General features: G+C 43.7%; 1 protein-coding gene across 2 annotated transcripts in view; it reads left to right on the top strand.

The window, feature by feature from the left end:
* Positions 1 to 1,181: 1,181 nt before the first annotated feature.
* MYO7A (myosin VIIA) overlaps positions 1,182 to 19,557 on the top strand; it is a 217,133-nt gene continuing 198,757 nt past the window's right edge. For both annotated transcript variants that reach the window (XM_075592657.1, XM_075592655.1), the window contains exon 1: positions 1,182 to 1,466. The gene's annotated coding sequence lies outside the window, so the exon portion shown is untranslated. The remainder of the gene's footprint in view (positions 1,467 to 19,557) is intronic.

Here is a 19,557-nt window from a genome sequence, read left to right as displayed (position 1 = left end):
GTCTCTTGTTTACCAATCCTTGGAACGGTAACGTATAACTATATATATATATATATATATATATATACACACACACACATAGACATAAACAACGTTGCAAAGCGTCGTAAGAGCGTTGGATAAGCCGTTTTGGCGTTGTAAAAATGAACATAGGTATGCATTGCATAGCGTTGGATAAGCCATTCGTTGTAAAGCGAAGCGTTGTAAAACGAGGACTGCCTGTATACTAATAATAGTATACACTGGTACACTGAGCTCTTTGCCCTGCTTCTCCCCCTACCCCCCTACCTGCCCCACATCCTCAGTTACAGCTTGTTGCTCCATAGCTTTTATATATGTTTTTTTTCTCAATGATTTGATTAAAAGTTATGTTTTATGCTAGTGGAGGTTGAGTGCATCCTATAGGGAGCCTTTCTCTTTTAGTGCAAATGCCCAGTTTATTTCCCTGATTGCACCCCTCCAGCACGTCGTTATTATCTAGCTGAGCAGGGACTCGCTATAACATTGCACTGCTTGTAAAATTGCCCAAGCTTAAATAATGCCAATGGACATGTAGTGTTAAAAGGGCATTGCATGTCCAGTACAAGAAAGCAGCGATAAAGGAGATGTTGCAGGTGCACAGGCATCTCCAGCACTAAATGATGTTCCTTAGGGCTGTCAATGCAGATCACTGGTGTCTTTGGTTTCTATGTGCAGTTCTGGTGCTATCAAAGACTAATATATGTATACAAGACTATTGCATGGATGAGATGACCTAGTGTTGGCAGCTTTGCTTATGTGTAGGTAGCTTAACAGCATTAACTCTGTTCAATCTACACCAGGTAATATAATGCAAGCAGATTTCCCAGCATCTTTGTATCTCTGTGAATACTTTTGTAATACATTGAACAAACGCACCAAAGCAAATACACCTTGATGAAAGCAATAGCAATGGTGTGACCTTAAAAACAGCAATCTTAGTCTTTGAACTGTTTCATCATTTTAGCCACAACTAAAAATGGCATTGATTACCTTTCCCCGCCTCTATTGTGTAGCCTTTTATTAGCCTTTTCCCTTTCAGTGCGGTTGTCATTATTCAGGCAGGCTGCTTTCCAACACTGGTTGTGATAAATCGTTCTGCATTTAAATGTCAAATAACTTCCCTGAACAATGTCCAGCTCCACCCCTATGTCTGATGTCAATATAAGGCCAGACCCCTTGCCCTGTAATCTCCTCCTGGAAGGATCAGTGAGCATGAATGGGCAGCCTGTTATATACTGTGTCAGGTCAGGTATCTGTGGCAGCCGGTTAGATAGACAAACAGGTAGACAAGCAAAGTGACAGATTGAAGGAACGCGAGGTCATACTGTATACAGTGTAGTAACTAGTGATTATTCTGACCAGGAGACTTGCCACTCTTCATTCCTGGACTCTTCTGTACAGACCTGGGATTTGTTTCATTCACAAGGTTTCATGGACTGTTAAAGGTGAGTACTATACTGTAGCTCAACGCAGAAAGCTGTGCAGCATGTCTGGGTTTCTTGCGTTTGATTCTTTTAAGGATTTGCCTAATCCTCTTATACTTGGCCTAGCACCATCAACACAGAGAGAGAGAGAGAAAGAGAGAGAGACCACTGTGTTGCTGCTTACATAGACAAGGGTTATTTTCATCCAAAAACTGTGGGTTTCCAAAATTGTTGGACTTTCCCACACACCCTTACTAGCTGAACCATCAACACCTTTGCAATAACATGTTCCACTTGGATGAGACTCATATCGTAATTGAAAAGAAACAATGATTATATCTTAAATAATAGCATAGAAGGAAGTTATTGCAACCAAATAACCCTGTAGAACACAAGATTATGCTGCATTTTGTGATATGATGGAATGGAGCAACACAATATTTTTTTTCATAGATGTAGTTGTATACTGTACGTATTACTTTCATATATCCAGTTGCTTCTGCAAAATAGCTTTCTGAGGTCCATAGGACAAGAATTCCTATGTTGCTTCTTTTAAAAAAAAGTGTGTGCTGAGCACGTGCATTCTAAGTGAAACTTCTTTGTGTTTTGTCACAGAAATTGTATTTGTGATGGTGATGTTTTTAATTCAATGAAAGAGATTTGACAGTATAATTTATTTTATTTATTTTTCTGTCGAAATTTCCATACTATCACTTGGAACACAAGATATAATTGACTTATGATAACTAAAGTAAGATACATATATTTTGGATTGTAAAGTATCTAAGTGCCGTTACTCTCAAAAATCTTTCATTCAATGTACATCGTAAAAATCAAAACACAATCTCAGTGAGAAAACGTAAAGAAGTTTGACTTAGAACGCATGTGCTCGGCACACAACTCCTGTTTAAAAAAAATAATCATTACAGTTACTATATTATATTAATCTATATAGCATTCGTGTGTTATATGATTACACACCTTGCATGTTTTTCACTTCTGCCTTTTTTTATTATAAATGGTAGATTTTTTTTTGTTGCTATTTGCACTTGTGTTGTAATACTCACTGGGAATTCCTTGAATAACAGTGTCCCGTTTGTTTGTGTATGTGTACACAGACCACAGGGAGGGGAAGGGGTATGGGTGTGTGTGTCCGCCTCTGTGCATGCGCACTCGGCGACGGAAAATTCTGCGCATGCGTGACCAGAAGTAGCCCATGGCGTCACTTCCGTTACGCCTTTTCGTTACCATCAACAAGATTTGTCCCATCAAAAATCAGTAGGTGCCACCAAAGAAGTGTCACTTCAAAAATAATCTAGATTTCTAAACATGAAATCGGGTCTTTCACCTCTCAGAGTTGAACAATTCGAATATATAAAATATGTGAGCAATGATTCCTTCCCTTCACTGATTTATGACTATTTGCATTGCCTATCATTTTCCAGTCGCTGTATATGTATATTGTAAAGCTCTGCGTATACGGTGACCACTATGTAAGAATAAAATAATAGAACTTAAAATAAATGGTGTATTCAGGCAATTGCTGATTGAGTAGAGCTTCAAGCAGACTGTAAGAAGCAGAGGGCATAACAGACTCCCGTACCCTCTCACTGCCTAAAGATGGTCCCTGCAAACTAAGGTTTAGGCTAAGGCCCCGCTCCCTCTGTCAGCGCTCCCGCACTGCAGACAGGCGGGGCGCTGACAAACACAGACTGCGATATGCGGTCTGTAGGGAGCGGGAGCCGGAGCGGGAGCCGGAGCGGGAGGTGGGCGGGAGTGGGAGGCTTGAGCGGGAGGGGGGCGTGGCTTGAGCGGAGGGACCCGCTACTCTCCCCCCCACCCTCCCTCCACGGGCTCGGGCTGGAGCTGCTGATTGAAGTAATCACAAGCAACACACACACTCATACTCACACGCAGGCACTCATACACACACGCAGGCACTCTGTCACACACGCACGCAGGCACTCATACACACACACACACACACACACACACGCACGCAGGCACTCCTACACACACACACACACAGACAGAGGCAGGCACTCCACACTCCTCCCCGCTCCCCGAAGCCTCTCCTCCTCCCGAAGCCTCCCCTCCTCATTGGCTCACAGCCACACCACGTGACGCGTCGAAGCTAGGGATTACAATTCTCTTGTATCCGTAGCGGCTGACGCGTCACAGCGTGTAGTGAGCTGTGCAGCCAGGGGGGACCGGGACCGGCTCGGGAGGATTCCCCTGCTGGTGGGGAAAGCCCGTGCAGCCGCCCGCGCTGCCGGGCGCAGCGGGTCCCAGCCCTAAGGAACATTGGAAGTGCAGTAAAGAGAATGTTGCCTCAATGACAATTTTGTGCTGGCAAGTCTATGGGATCATAGATAGATTACTCCAGTTATCAGCCCTTCTCCTCTTGTTTGAGCACTTTATTGCTAAAATTAGACAAATATTTACTATTTTGTGTTATCGAGGCTTTTTGCACAAAGATACTGTATGCCAGTCATATTTTATCTGTGCCATATTTGTACTAGAATAATACAAATGTAGCCACCAAGCCCAGTAATTATATCTGTGTTCATATAGAGCAGGGGTGGCTAATTCCAGTCCTTAATGGTCACCAACAGGTCATGTTTTAAGGATATCCCTACTTCTGCCCAGGTGACTCAATCAGTGGCTCAGTCGTTGATTGAGCCACCTGGGCAGAAGCAGAGATATCCTTAAAACCTGACCCGTTAGTGGTCCTTGACGACTTGAATTGGCCACCCATGTTTTAGAATGTCCCAAGCACATAACCCATCGCTAAATGCACCGACTGAGCAAAAAAGCTGCCCCAAGTGACTTTTGTAGGGGTATCAGGTGTCTTTGTGACCACTAGTCGTCCAGGGGCCACAGTTAGAGAAACACTGGTGTAAATTATAACTTTTGTGGATAATGGATGTTACAAATGTAGTGCAGTTTCAGGAGCCCTTGGATTCTTTGCTCAGCTAAGGTCACCAAATCACTATAAATTGAAATGATTTTATTGGATAATAATGAATGTCCTTTTATAGGCTGGTAATCCATACACTTTCTAGATCACAAACGCCTGAGTATGAAGAGACTTTTGCAGTCACCCTCAACATCTTCTAAGTAAATAAAAATGTTTTATATATAAATCACAACCTACAAAAAAATTAAATAACACATAATTCTTATTGGATAGAAACAAAGACATTTCCATACATCTCTAGATAGTTCCAGAACCCGGGTAAATATTTTAAAAGGCAATGTCGTGGTTTTCAGCTTCAGAAGAGCAGAGTGAAATTCAGTACAATGTGCTGAAGGAATTCCAGTTACAGGCTGGTTACTAAATGACCCAACAGGGATGAAATGACAAAGCATTAACCTGCAGCTACCAGGATATTCTGTCACTACTAAAGGAGGATGTGTAGATACAGATCCAGTATAGGTGTACATTTGTTATTTGTGTATAAATGTATTGATGAACATAACTAACCCTAAGTATGATGGTCCGCCAGGTGATTATTAGCATTGACAGTGCACTTGAAGATGAAACCGGTGATGTTTTGGAAACTTTATACACTATGATTCCATCTCTAAAGCTGAGCCCCTCAATGGTATCACAACCTACAACCAATCTATACTCCTTCAGGGCCAATACAGCTACTCCTATAGGTATGAGTTCTTATTACTGTCTCTGTGTATTGGCTGAAGAGGAGCAGTAGTGACTGTAATTTTTGTATGTGGATTGATTGATATAAAATATAAATGATACAGAGGCTCACAAGGCAGAGCTTTGGTTAGATCTGCCGTTTATGTAAAGTAATAGAGCACAATAGCTGAATCCTTAGTCGAATGGCATATATAGCATTTTAAGTCCTAACACCCATTTGTGTACAACCCTCTTTGTTTGGATAGAGGGTGTGATAGGATAACATGTATTTTCTTTGTGTTGGATATTTTTCAGGACCACTTTAAGAGTAAATTCGATGGCTCGTGCTTAATGTTGATGGTGTTATTTAGAAAAAAATACCAATAAGTATAAAACAGTGCAAATAAATCATCTGCAATTGTAAACCAATGCTTTGCAATCCCTCGGAATCTCTGTCGCATTGTCCCATCCCTTTCCTCTACGAATGTTCCTTTCAATTTTCCTTTCTTTCCTGCTACCCCATTTCCTTTCTCTCTCTCTGTCATTTCCTAAAGTATTCCTGCCATTTCTTAAATCACATCCCCACCCTGTTTTTTTTTTTAAAACAAGATTTACGTGTTTCCGTGGGTAATAACGTTGGCTTCTTCTGTAGTCGAATTCTTTGCTTTAAATTCTATTTGTCCAAGAGAAATGCCCAGCGGGTCTGAGGCTTAAGTTTACACGATACTTCTAAACACAATCCCTTCCAAATATTAATTGAATTAACCACATCTAATAATAATTGTAATTGTTATGAATAATTGGTAACATTTGAATAATTTCTAAAAAAATAATCTGCCTGCAGAAGGGACTTTTTGGGGTCCTGAAAGCCTGCCCTTATTTTAACTATGAGTTAGCTGTTAAAAGGTATTACTTTATTTTGTCTATTTTATGGGCTAACACCGTACCATCCTCTATTTGTCTTAATAGTACAGTAGGGCCCATTTAGACTAAGCCTGAAATGCCAACCTCCAACATTTGTTATGTATTAAACCTTAACTGCCATTCATCTCCTTGGGCTTTACAGGTATTTGAATTCTAAACCTTAAAACATATTCTCATTCAATTGTCTTGATATCAATTCTCATTCATACATTTTAATAGAATAAACAGATTTCTAATAGATTTACTATTTTGGTGCACCTGAGATTGACTTACATAGTATGTCTCCTATGTATTCTTCCTCCTCCCAAATGCACTGTTCTGCTGTCAATGTCTTAATGCATTTGTTCAGTAAAATAGAAGGATGTTTTCATACCAGACATTCTTATTCACACCCAACCTCGGTGGGTAGTTATTTGAGACAGTCACACTTGCATGGAGTTATAAGGATGAACTATCAAACATTTGTTTCGATCCGTGAGCTTCATAACCTTGATTGAAATATCTCATCTGTTTCACACAGGATAATTTCCCAGCATTTTACTTGAATTCCTCCCTGAAAAAATATTGAATCAAATTGATCAAATCTAGTGTAAAAACAGTGAAGCAAAATAATAGCTCGTACAGTATAACCAACCTTCTTCCACTAGACAACACTGCCTGATATGTCTTATACAATAGGAGTGAACCAGAACTGCACAGCATAATTCATTATTTTCGCTTTACCTGTTGAAAGTGTGATTGTTTGTTAGATTAGTGGGCATTCAGTAACAATTGCGTCTACCCCCCCCCCCCCCCCCCATGGGTGCAATGTTTGGGAAAATGTTATTGGGCAGCAGAATTTGTTTATCACCACCAATGTCTGCGAAGTTGCTTATGAAATGGATGCTGTTTTGCATCCAATAAGTGGGGCTGACAGGTGGCTTCTCCAAAAATACTGGACACGATGGTGAAAGGTGCAACGTGCTTGAGAGACAGAGGCACACACAGTCCTCCATGCTGTTTCCTCCTCTCCTTGGCCCCACCCCAGGCTCCTGACATCACCCAGCAGCCACCAGTCAGGATGGAGGAAGCTGCCCAGTCCCCTAGCAACAGCCCTGCTCCCTCCCTACAAAGGGAAATACCGCGGCCCCCCAAGCCAGTCAGGTCACTATGTCCAGAGAGGTAATACCGGACACATACTTGTCCAGTATTACCTCTCATTTATTACTGGACAGAGTGTCCAAATACAGGACAGTCCAGTTCAATACTGGACACCTGGCAACCCTACCAATAAGTGCCTAGCAATAATTCCCAAAATGTATATATTGATGGGATTTCTTCTGGTATATTCAAGCACCATGTTTAGAAACCTGTGAGAATCAAACATTTGTCTTCTAATGCACAGCTGAGGCTACTTTCCATCAGCATAATCTTGACCACACATGATTTCTAAGCCATGATTTCTCAGCAGATCATAGAGAGTACATTTTAACATTTCCAATGGCCCACACAGATCCATGTTAAAATGGATAAGAGCTAAAAGTGACATACTGTGAGTGCTCATTTGCATTTCATTACCCAGAATCCCTAGCTGCAGTGGAAGCATTGTATACTAAGAGATAATGGGGAAAAGAAGGTTTGAAGACATGTCCCCCTAAGGGCTTACTAGAGGGTTGGAGAATATCGGGCCCCACCCTGTGTTACCATGGGATCATGACATCACGGAGAATATATAGGGAAGGTTCGAGAAGGTTAGGTTCCTGGGAGGACAAGATGTCCTAAAGTAATAACCCACACCCGGCCCCTTTTATTTTGTTATGTTGAAGATAGGGACAGTGCCCTTGAGTAAAGATCCCAGATGAAAGCAGATCGGGTTCTACAGATCTTAAAGATAGGCATGCCAAGGAGGGCTCCCGGGTGTCGGCGGGTCGGCTCTAACCATAGGTCCGCATTCATATAATCCTCATTAGTTGCTATGGAAGTGGCAGTTCCCAAACAGATTAACGGGCTTGTGACCAATCGCAAAGGACACCCCTGGTTTTCCTGTAGGGGCCCAGGTAACCCGGGTTAATACAAAAGATGGTACTGAAGTAATAAGAGGGGCCACTTCTGACATAAGCTAGGATCTAAGGGAATACGCCTCCATTGCAGTGTTAAGTGTGGGCACTAATGGAAGTAACAGAAATCCTGTATGTTTGTTAAACAGAAGCACAACGTCTAGAGTTTGAATGTGAATGGGCCCCGTGCCTGGGAACCAGAATAAAAGACTGTGGAATTACAAAAGTTCCTGGTGCCCATTATTATACGTCCTGGCTAACTCATCGCCCAGCCTCCTGAAGCCAGCAATCTGAGTCAAGGTAGCCCATGCTGAGTGGCCAAACATGGCACAACGATGTAAAGTCCCAGGGAGAGGTACAGGTGCATGTGCTCACAAGTGGTATTTTTATTTAAGGGTGACTATAAAACGTAACATCTGGTTATTGAATGCCTTTAGTGAAGTTAACAGTCAACCTGATGATTAAAATGACCATCTTTGGCTGTACCTGATACTGTCACAATGGTGCACATTTACTAAGCAGTCTTCTGCCATAATGCACCTTCCAGCGCTGGAAGACACCGTACAGACCATTGAAGTCTTTGGGTTCTTCATGCACTTATGTATACTTATCATGTCCTGTAACCAAAAGACTCATGACATCAGAAAGTTAGAACTAGTTATGGGTACTGGTGCTGCTCAGGGTGGATTCAGCTGACTTCATTTGTATAAATTAATAATTGGGATAGTAATCCAGAGGTAGCTTAATTGTCATAGAGAACAAGAGGACAGGAATGAAGTAGTTGTTAATTAGTAGGGACAATATTCAATGGCTAGTAAATGACTGTGTCTAGTGTGATATTGAGGATTCGAGAAGCTCGTTAATGAATGAGTATACTTATCCATTATCTGCACGGTGCACTGATGTCCATGTGGATATGGAAAATAGTATTTAGAATGTAGTAGAGTATTTTATAAGAATAGATGGCTGTCAAGAGCCCTTCATAAAAACATAATGACAAATGACATATCATGTTAGACATATTGATTATCCTATTGAATTCAAAAGAGCAGCCACACTCGGTCTCTCTGGATCTGTTGTTCCCGTGTCATCCATACACGGGAACAATAGATCCAGAGAGACTGAGTGTGGCTGCTCTTTTGAACTTGGAGATTACACACAAGTGAAGTACTGCGCTTACATGCGTGGCAATGGGCCATAAGAAAGGACAATAGGTCCTGAAACGCTGCCCCCCCTTCCTATAAGTATTGCTCCTTTTTGCAATTACCCTCTTTTTCAGTTAGGCTTTTTTGCACTTTTTGGACACCTTTTTGCATGATATTAGGTATTAGGTGATGTATATCCTATTCACTCATTGCTCCATGGTGCCTTTTTTTTCATGTATATACAGTATCTCATTAATGTGTGTTAGTGATTTATTGTCACCTTGTATTTCCATGTAATTGTTTGTTACTTTTCATGACTGTGACAGTAGTTTTTTTTACCTTATATGCGGTTTTCTAATGATATTTAAAAATTGAATTATAGACAGTGCTTTGTCAGTAGTTTTCTTGTTTGTGTGCGGGTCACATTTATTTAAATACTGTGACCATATTAGGGTGTACAGGGACCCTTGGTGTTACCCGCACCTAATTCAGTGTTTGATAGAGTGTTTTGCCTAGGTGTTGCTGGCTGTTGTTTTTTTGTACAATATAGAACATGTTCACATAGCATATAATGGTAACACACATGTTCAGTATATCATCATATACACAGGGGCGGATTTCCCATAGGGCTGAGAATTGTATAGTCTAGAGTGGCAATTTTTTGGGGAGGCAATTTGTTTGGGTGAGTATGTGTGCCACCTTTTTCGTAGCAGGCCCCCCTCCTGTAATGCTGTGTCATCATGGTGACATGACGCTGCGACGTCACATGATGCCGTGTTGCCATCACAACGTGGCGTTGTGACACCGTGATGGTGTCGTGACATCACAACGTCGTACACAGGCGGCAAAAAGCTAAATCTGCCACTGGATATAGCAAAACATGACAAGGACTTAGGCTGAGTTCATAGACATTTCTCCCGTGCGGATGCTGAGGGAAAGCGGGTGCTTTCCCTGGCCTTACTACGCGCACCGTCCGGAGGGCGTGTCTATGGGCGGTCCAGTGATGTCACGGAGCTGGTTCGCCCTCATTGGGTGAACCGCTCACGTGACCAGCCCTCCGCTCCCCTCAGCTCGTAAACTAAAAAATGTTTGACTGCTGCGCCTCCGCACGTCTGCGGAAGCGTGTGCGAGCCCCTGCTAAAGCCGCTCTCATTGCGGCTGCAGGGGCTCACTGGCAAGCGTGTGCGCGGCTCAGCGGCTAAGCGTTGACCATGCCCGCGGCCTTATATGTATGTGTAATAATGAGACAGATACAGGCACATACTGTACTGTCTGCCCTTAAAACCATTGGCACAGGTGGCACAGAGGCGCTCCACAGATGGCAGACTTCTAACGCTCTTATGTTGCAACTGAAACCAACACCAACAGCCAATTCTCTCCTTGTCTCTGCTGAGCGTTATCCTGATGAAACGAAAACCAGTGCATTGTTAAATGATACTTTATTTGATTATATTTTAGAAACAATAACTGTTGGAGGCTTTAGTACAAAGGGCTCTTCATTATATGCGCTGCCTGATTCTGTGATGCAAAGCTAGATCAGGTATCACAATGATATTGTATTGTAGTGTGCTTAGCAGCAGCCTATAGGTAACAAGTCTATTGTTTCATGCTTCTGTATGTAGCAGTTTGCTAGCCATATTGAATATACACCCTTAAAGCTGCAGTTCAAGCTGCCGTTTAAAAAAAAAATAAAAAAATCCCATTCAATATGTGCATCAATACAATCTGCACACTAACAAGTGATTAGCTAAACTGCAGATTGATCCGTTCTCCTGTAATCATCTGTAATCGATCGCATGCTCAGGATTATTTAATTCAGTTCTTGCACAGCATTTTGGACAATGTAGTTCCTAGAATATGATTGACTGGGCAGTTACTAGATCTAATTGGTTCACTGCTAGAGAGAGGGCGGGGCTCAAGAGCCAGAGACTATCAGAAGGGGAAGGAGGCTGTCACTTTGGAAATGCTTCCTACATAGAAACATTAATCATGTTTTTAAAACATTTTTTTTTAAATGCTGCAAGTATTTTCACATAGTACAGAACTGATTTATTTAAAAAAAAAAAAAAACACGTGTAGGATATTGCTTGAACTGCTGCTTTTACATGGCATTGTCATGTAAATATTACATTTTGTGTGCGGTATGGCAACAAGGTTCTGTGTGATAAAAATGTAAGGTTTCAGCATCTCTTAGTTTGCAGGCCCACGTAAAAAAAGGGATTAAAGAAATACCCTGCAACAGTTCTGTAAATAGTTGAACTATGTGGATATACTTCAAAGACCTCATTGAGACCACACTTTCAAAGGTTACTGTATGTATTCATATCTTTTATATAGTGCTATCCAGGTACATAGCACTTTACAATACATGTGACATAATATTATGTTATAATATTATAATAACGTAATAATAATGGTAATAAGCTATTGAGAAATAAAACAATACGAAAAGGAGTCCCTGCCCTGAAGAGCTTACAATCTAACTGAAAGGACAGTATATTCTTTATCATTACAGGGTAACATCAATCTACATCATTTATATTCTGTACAGCTTTTAGTGATCTCATATATGTCTGGCAATGGTGGATGTCATAATTATGTAGAATTACTCAGTCATAATTATGTAGAAATGTTATAGAATGACACTATGGAAAATAGTAGAAAATCTATCACACCCACAAGGTTCACAAAGGGTCCCTTACATAACATATGCATATGTCCGTGAGGTTATAATAAGTATGTTGTCATTGTTACCATGAATCTGCTACCTAATGGGAGAGCGTTGAGTACAGCTGCACCCCGTTCTAACATGGTGCTCGGGGTCCGCCTGATGCAACCGTGTTATAACCGGATCGCGGGGAAAAATGGCCGCGATCAGGGGTTCCGCATCCGCCTCGCACCTGTACCCTGCATCCTCCTCCTGTCTCTCAGCTCGGCGCTCTCCCTTGCTCCCTGCCTCTGTATCTGTAGCTGTCGTCACACAGAATTCACAGCCCAATCATTCCCCGGGTAGGGGAGTGGCCGGACAGTCCACAGCGTTGCGCTCTGGACGTGCTGCTCACGCGGAGCAGAGGAGGAGGGGTAGACGCTGGAGCAGACGAGGAGGGGGGGGGGCTCCGGCAGCACGATCCCAGAATCAAGGGAGGTAGGAGAGGCAGCCACAGCTGTTTGTTTTGCTTTGGTCTGGGCTAAGAGGGGGAAATGGGAGCCATGCTCAGACCACGTTATAAGCGGATCCGTGTTGTAGCGGATCATGCTATAACGGGGTTGAGCTGTATTTTATACTCCTTAATTACATTCAAAATTAAATAATGTCCCCTCTCCAGATTTCAGGCTGTAAAATTGTCCATGGCTATGAGAAGTGACAAACTACTGTCAGGACACTATATTGACAAAGAAAGAGGATGCGTGCACAAATTTCCCAAATCTTAATTTTATTCATTCAAAAATGTAAAAGATAGCAGTATACAATAGATATATAGATATAGATATATATATATATATATATATATACATATATATATATATATATATATATATATATATATACACAGTGGTGTGAAAAAGAAAGTACACCCTCTGTGAATTCTATGGTTTTACATATCAGGACATAATAACAATCATCGGTTCCTTAGCAGGTCTTAAAATTAGGTAAATACAACCTCAGATGAACAACACATGACATATTACACCGTGTCATAGTTACAAAGTTACATAGTAGATGAGGTTGAAAAAAGACGTACGTCCATCAAGTTCAACCTATGCTAACTTTAGACAACAGATACTTTATTCTATATCTATACTTACTTATTGATCCAGAGGAAGGCAAACAAAAAACCCCATTTAGGGGAAAAATTAATTCCTTCCTGACTCCAAGAATTGGCAATCGGATTAATCCCTGGATCAACATCCTTCCCATGTATACTTATTTGGTATATCCCTGTATACCTTTCCCATCTAAAAAGATGTCCAACCTTTTTTTGAACAAATCTATTGTATCTGCCATCACAGTCTCCATAGATAATGAATTCCACATTTTAACTGCCCTTACTGTAAACAAAAATATTTAACAAAAATAAAGCCAAAATGGAGAAGCTGCGGTGAGCGTCTCTAACATTCTATATACATTTTTCTATTTTCGGATTGATCTCCGTATGCAGCAGCCCCAAAGTAAATTCTATATCTACACACCACTTATTCCTTACCCATACCTTCTCCACTATCTGACTCTGGTTGGATATATTCACACTTAAACAAGAAAAGAAACCTAGTTTATAGCACTCTCCCTACTGAACTGGCAGATTGATGAAAACTTTAAAATACATTTTAATTTCAAAATAGAATATTGAAATATAGGGTGTTTTTAAACACAACAAAAATATGCAGCGTTGATCCTATTAAGAGTGCTGTAATAGAACTCTGGACCATACGTAGATGTGTGTGATAAACTAAATATATCAGTCACGACTAATAATCCAAATAGTTTTGGTTAAATGACTCCCGGTGGGGGAAAGATAGAGGCTATGCAAGTAACCTATACCCTGTAACAATCGTAGGCTATATGGACAAAATTGATAACTGTCCAATATCAACCGTGTAAAATGTTGGCTAGGGTAATGTTCAAGTTGATCACACAGTGGATGCTACTCTAGCTGCCAAATACCATCCACCAATAGGTGGCTAACAAGTTGTAGGTAGGAGCCCCAGAACAGTCCCTAAATCGAGTTCCCACTGAACTCCCAGAAGGGATCCGAACTGCTGTTCAGGATTAGGAGCCTCGTGGAGTGCGTGGGCAGAGGGACTGAGTAGGCAGCGGCACTGATCTCGTGGTATGTATCAGTGCAGATGCTAAGTCGTGATAATGTATTTGCCTCGCACACCCCCCCCCCCCCCTCCGCAGTAGTTGGAGCAAAAGTTATCGCTCAATTGAAGCAGCACAGCTGTTGACTCGCTGCCAGAGGCTCACAGGCTGTAGGTAAGAGCCCCAAGAACAGTCCCTAAATCCAGTTCACAACGAACTCCCAGAAGGGATCGGTACTGTTGTTGAGGGGTAGTGGTCAGGTGGAGTAAAATGGCAGCAGGAATATGTATGCAACAGCACAGAGCTCTTGATACGTATCAGTGCAGATGCAGGTATTATATACCATATTCGCCCCACATCTCACCGTGGTAGTTTGAACCAAACATCACTACAGCGCGGCTGCGGAGGAAACACCTACCTGCCGGACCGAGCGGGAGCGGAGTCCTGCCCTGATGACATCTCTGAAAGCGGCGGTGCATCCTTCCTAAACAGCGGAGGAGCGCTATGGCCGTGGTGGCTCCCAGAGAGACGGCGTCGGACGTGCCTGCTTCCAACCAGGAGGACCACTCGACTTTTAGGATTCAGGGGAGCGGTGAGGTTGAATCTTCCTTACGGGCTCCATTTGAGGAATCCAGTGAGGAGGTACCGTCCGGTACCTCTTCCTAAGCAGAGGATGTCAACACCCTTTCAGTGCAACCGGATGATGACGTCATCGTAGAGGCGACTGCCGAAGCGGAGGAGGAAGCTATCATTCCTGCTCCATTGAGTACCGCTTCACTTGACCCCATACTACAGAGGCCCCATGAACAAGCTAAGGGCCTGGGGTGCAAGGCCTCTAGGGACCCTGACACACACAAGGTGCAGGCTGTAACAGGCCACGATAGGCCTACTACTAACATTGACCTACCCAGATACATTGGGAGGCCTAGGACTGTTGCTACTCGTGCCAGGGGCAACAAACAAAATGTAGTCAAACCTTCCCAGGACTGGAGAGACTGGGTGGAGTTTGATGATTATTCTGATGCGGAAGTGAGGGCTGAGAGCATACTGTAGTTTCTTTCGGAGGAAAATTCGACAGATCAGAGACATTGGGGGTATCCACTAGGGTGACTTCTGAGTCTGACCTGTCAGCATGCCCTGCACCTGTGGGGAAGGTATTACAATGGTGGGACTCCATGTTCCAAGGTTATGGCGTCTCACCAGTGCTGTACCTGACTATAGGCAGCTACTGGGGAAAGGTCCCTGGCTATGGGCTTTCCCTATAGCAGCTACAAGCTACAGTGAATCAGGGCCTAACTGGGGCCTAAGGGGGGGAGATCTGGCCTAGTCCAGGGGAGCACTGCTTCCTGGACACTACCTGCTCCTCAGAGATCTCTCTTCCAACTGGCGTGGTCTCTTCAGCGCGCCAAATGTATCTATTCCCTGACAGGGGAATCCTTGTGCCCTATTGGCTGCTGTGTGCCACCTGACTGCAGCCCCTGGGGCTGCTGGGGGTTGTAGTCCCCAGCGGATCTATTCCCCTAATGGCCGCCTCGCGCGCCTAACACTGCGCATGCACGGCCCTCGCACATGCGCGGATACTACCAAGATGGTGGCCCCCTGCAAAGGAAGCCGCCGGGGGCCCCCGGCGACCCGGTCGCCCCTTCGGATGCACCCGCAATACACTACACTCAAGGGAGTGCGCACAGCCCGCTGCTTCGCTCCTGCAGCCTCCCTGACACGCCGCACTCTCCCAGTCACAGCGGGAGTAAGCAGAGCCAATAGGGGACCCTGGCCACATTACTATAAAATATCCTGGCGCCCATCCTTATCCTATCTGCATGTCCACCCCCAGCCTGCACTGACCCAGCACCCTGAACAGGTATCAGAGACTGAGCACTGCCATGTATATACCGGTAGTCAATTCAATATAATCTCCTTTAGAGCCGGGCAAGGAGGGTAACAAATGTAACAGTTTTTGGAGTGTGCATGTTCATTTGTAGTGCCCTCTGGGAAGGTGAGAGCCAAACTGGATGCCCAGTCATTGTTATCCCATTTCACACACACTCACATACATGTGTGAAAGCTTGTGTGTGACAACCCTGCATGCCGAAAAGGTCTACCTACTGAAATCTCCCAGCTGCTAAACTGGGGGGGGGGAAAGAATTGCAAAACACAGCACCCTATTTATCAGAGAGACGGAATCCTATTAAAAACAATGAGCCTTTGATCAATGTGGTGGACAGGCCTTCTGACAGCATTTACAGAGCCCGGGAGAGAGGACAGAGTACAGCCGGGAGGGTTGGGGGGGGGGGGGCATGGTTGAGCACCAGAAGAGTGCCACAGCTGGGCGAATTATCACGGAAGTTTGGCCCAACATCCGGTATTGGTCAGACAGCATGCTTGGGACAGTGGCGTGCGGGCTACCCCCCCCCCCCCCCCTGCTCGGTGGAATTCATTCGCACTGTTTTTTGCGGAGTTTTACAGCCAGGAGACTATAATAACCTCCCATGTACGTCTTACAATGAACACAGTGGCAGCAGCAATTCAAGTACTGCAGTTACAGTAAGGCAGAGATTATAGTAGTGGCGTGCACGCGACCGAGTGCGTGACATCACGCGCAAAACATGCACTAGGCTGGAGGCGATTGGGAGGTGACAGGGAGGCGTGGCCGGGATATCACGTGAGTGGTTTACCCTCATTGGCTGAACCAATCACGTGATGCGGCAGTTGCGCGAAAAAAACCAAATTCAATCGTATTTGAAAAAAATCATATGCGCGGTCGCGTGCTTTATGGCCTGCCTCATAGAGGCACGGCCTTTTCTTCGCGTCGCGCACGGCCACTATAATCACGGCCTTACAATGCAAAATGGCCCCAGCACACATTCCATATCTGCACGCACACAGGAATCTGAGGAAATCTGTATCACATAAGCAGCGTGGCATAACCAGGTATTACATTTGTGTTATATCTATAACAACATCTTCTAACACTTTATGCTTTGAAGGGTACGTTTTTTCTCTGCTGGTTGTTTTATTTTTTACATTGCTGACACACTTACCAGAAGAGACTGTTGCTTTATCATCGGACCTTTTAAAAAATGTTTTCCTCAGTATACTGTAAGGTGCTCTGAGTAGATAGTGGGAAGTGGTTCTGCCCAAAAGTGCTTTGTTTTGCAGCTTCTTCGTTTTCGGCTCCTTTTCAGAGTTTGACTGGTAGTTTGGTGCCGATCAATCGGCTTCGACCATTCCTGGGGTTAAAGGGTTGATGCCGATTTTGAGTCCGCTGCTAAAATAGAAGTTTCTCAATGATGTTAATACTTTTTACTCACTCGGCAAACAATATTAAATCCAGAGATTACCAACTTTGTGATTGTTTGTTTGCAATGGTCGGACGAACGGGACTTGTCTGGCCTCTTCATGAACGTCAAGCATGCAATGCTAATGAAATCTTTATGAGGTATCACGTTATACTTATAGAATAGTACAGAATAACAGGCAAGATAAAGTGCAGCGCAACTGTATCCAGGAAAAACAAAGAAATCCATTCTCTATATGTACACAACAGAGATAGATGATATCCATACAATTACCGCAGGTCCTACTGATGCAATCTCAATAATATATTAGCACAGCTTCCACAATACAGTAAAGCTGCAGTTCCTCTTGTGTATTTATATTAATCAAGATGTTACCATACAGTGCTTGTTTTTACCACTCTAGTTTTTTTTTCCTGTTCAGCACACATAAATTCCAAAAAGCTGTCTGTGCGTGGGGTTACTGGCTATGCACTTCTTTAACCCAGGCTGTGCTGAAAAGCTGTGTAATACGGCCGGCATAAAATGGATACATGTTAAAATAGATAAGTAAAGAGTAACTCGGTGTGAACGCTCATTTGCATGTCATTACCCAGAATCCCTGCTGGCAGTGGAAGCACTGATTGCTAAGCGATAATGGGAAAAGGCAGGGTTGCAGACCTGCCTGAGACATGCAAGTGTGCTCACAAGTGGTATTTTTAGTTGCACAACACTGTATGGTGGAGGTTTTTGTCACATTTATTTTTTACCCATAACTTTTATAATGTCTTGTAAAAGTTAGTATGTAAATAAAGTGAGTTTCAACTTGGCAGGGGTTACTACATTTTGTTACGCTGGCGGGAGTGGAAGCGGGAGTGGGATCGACCACTATCACCACCACGGTGAACATAGCACTCGTGGAAGAAGTAGTCTCGGGTCCAGAGGGAGATTGCCTCCCAGTGAAATGTGCTCCGAGGGATCAGGGTCTAGCTCAGTTGGGGCTAAATAGATCAACCAGAACAAACCAGAAAGGTATCAGATGAGAAGTCGGTGAGGAAAGGAGCATCCTGCACTTCCTTGTCTCTACATAGGAACAACACAGCACTGGAGGATTTGGAGATTGCATCGAGCCATCAGGCTCCGACCCTTGCAAGCCGGATACCAATGAACCATCATCCAGCCCGGACGGGGCTGCACCAGAGAGCAACCCAGCCACAGGGGTGTACTCCTAGCTCCCCAGAAGCAGCCAGTAAAAACACTGTCCCCTTCCGGGACCAACCGATGCTATCGGGAATCAAGATTTGTCCTTTGTGGTGTATGGACCATGGGCAGCCAGTCAGAGCTCCCCAGCACCCATAAGACGTCCCCAGCTGTTGCAGTGAAAACACCTTTCTTGGAAACCCCCATACCTGCTCGAAGAAAGGGGTGACTCTGGCCACCTGGACGCAAGGCAGGGGCCAGAGTGTTTGTACCCAGTGTATCCCGGGATACCCTCCCTAGATGTGAGGACTGCTCTGCCAGACTTGGGAACACAGTTGCTGGCCCATCGGGGTTAGCTCCCGGGTTCCAGTCTTGAAGGTTGGAGGTGTGATGAAATTGGAAACCAGGAACCAGGCTCCAAGACATCCTAGGGAGTTTAGCTGGTTACTTATTCTTGTCCATGTCATGACGGGTAAACCGTCTTTTTGGCAGTTCTTCCCCCTGTGTATTCCGATGCATCTGGAGCTTGTATCCGGTAGCCTATGTTAAACATAGGCATGACCGTATTTGGACAGGTTGCCCTATGTTTCTGGGTCCAGGGCGCCCGGTAATTACATTAAAGTACCTGAGCTATGTGCAGAACTCAGAACAATAAACACCCCGCCATGAGACAATGCTTCCCCAATGGCGTCTTTGGCTACTCCCAGACTTTGCGGCGGATCCCTGCAAGTGAAATCAGTATAGCCACTCCCGCCGTCCAGTCAGTAAGTCATTCTTGGGACTTTTGTTTCTGTGTTGCTGTCAGTGCAGTAGTCAGGGACTAGACCCTGTGCTGTGAGTTAGTCTCGGTTATTGAGACTAACAAGGACTGCCTAGCTTCTTCTCCCATATGGATCATGGAAGATATTGAGGGTAAACTTGCTTTGGCAGCACCTTCCACCTAGTCAGCTAGCAGTTTTTCCCCATATCCCAGTTGTGGTGAAGTATTGCTTTTACCAGCTGTACTGTGTGTGTCTTGCTGTTAGCTTCGGCTAAATAAGCTTTGATTTATTTTTTTATTTTGTTCAACTTTATATTTTATTGAATTT

Source organism: Ascaphus truei, chromosome 3, assembly GCF_040206685.1.
Source record: "Ascaphus truei isolate aAscTru1 chromosome 3, aAscTru1.hap1, whole genome shotgun sequence".
NCBI classification, from domain to species: domain Eukaryota; kingdom Metazoa; phylum Chordata; class Amphibia; order Anura; family Ascaphidae; genus Ascaphus; species Ascaphus truei.
This window is presented reverse-complemented; position numbering and strand designations above follow the sequence as displayed.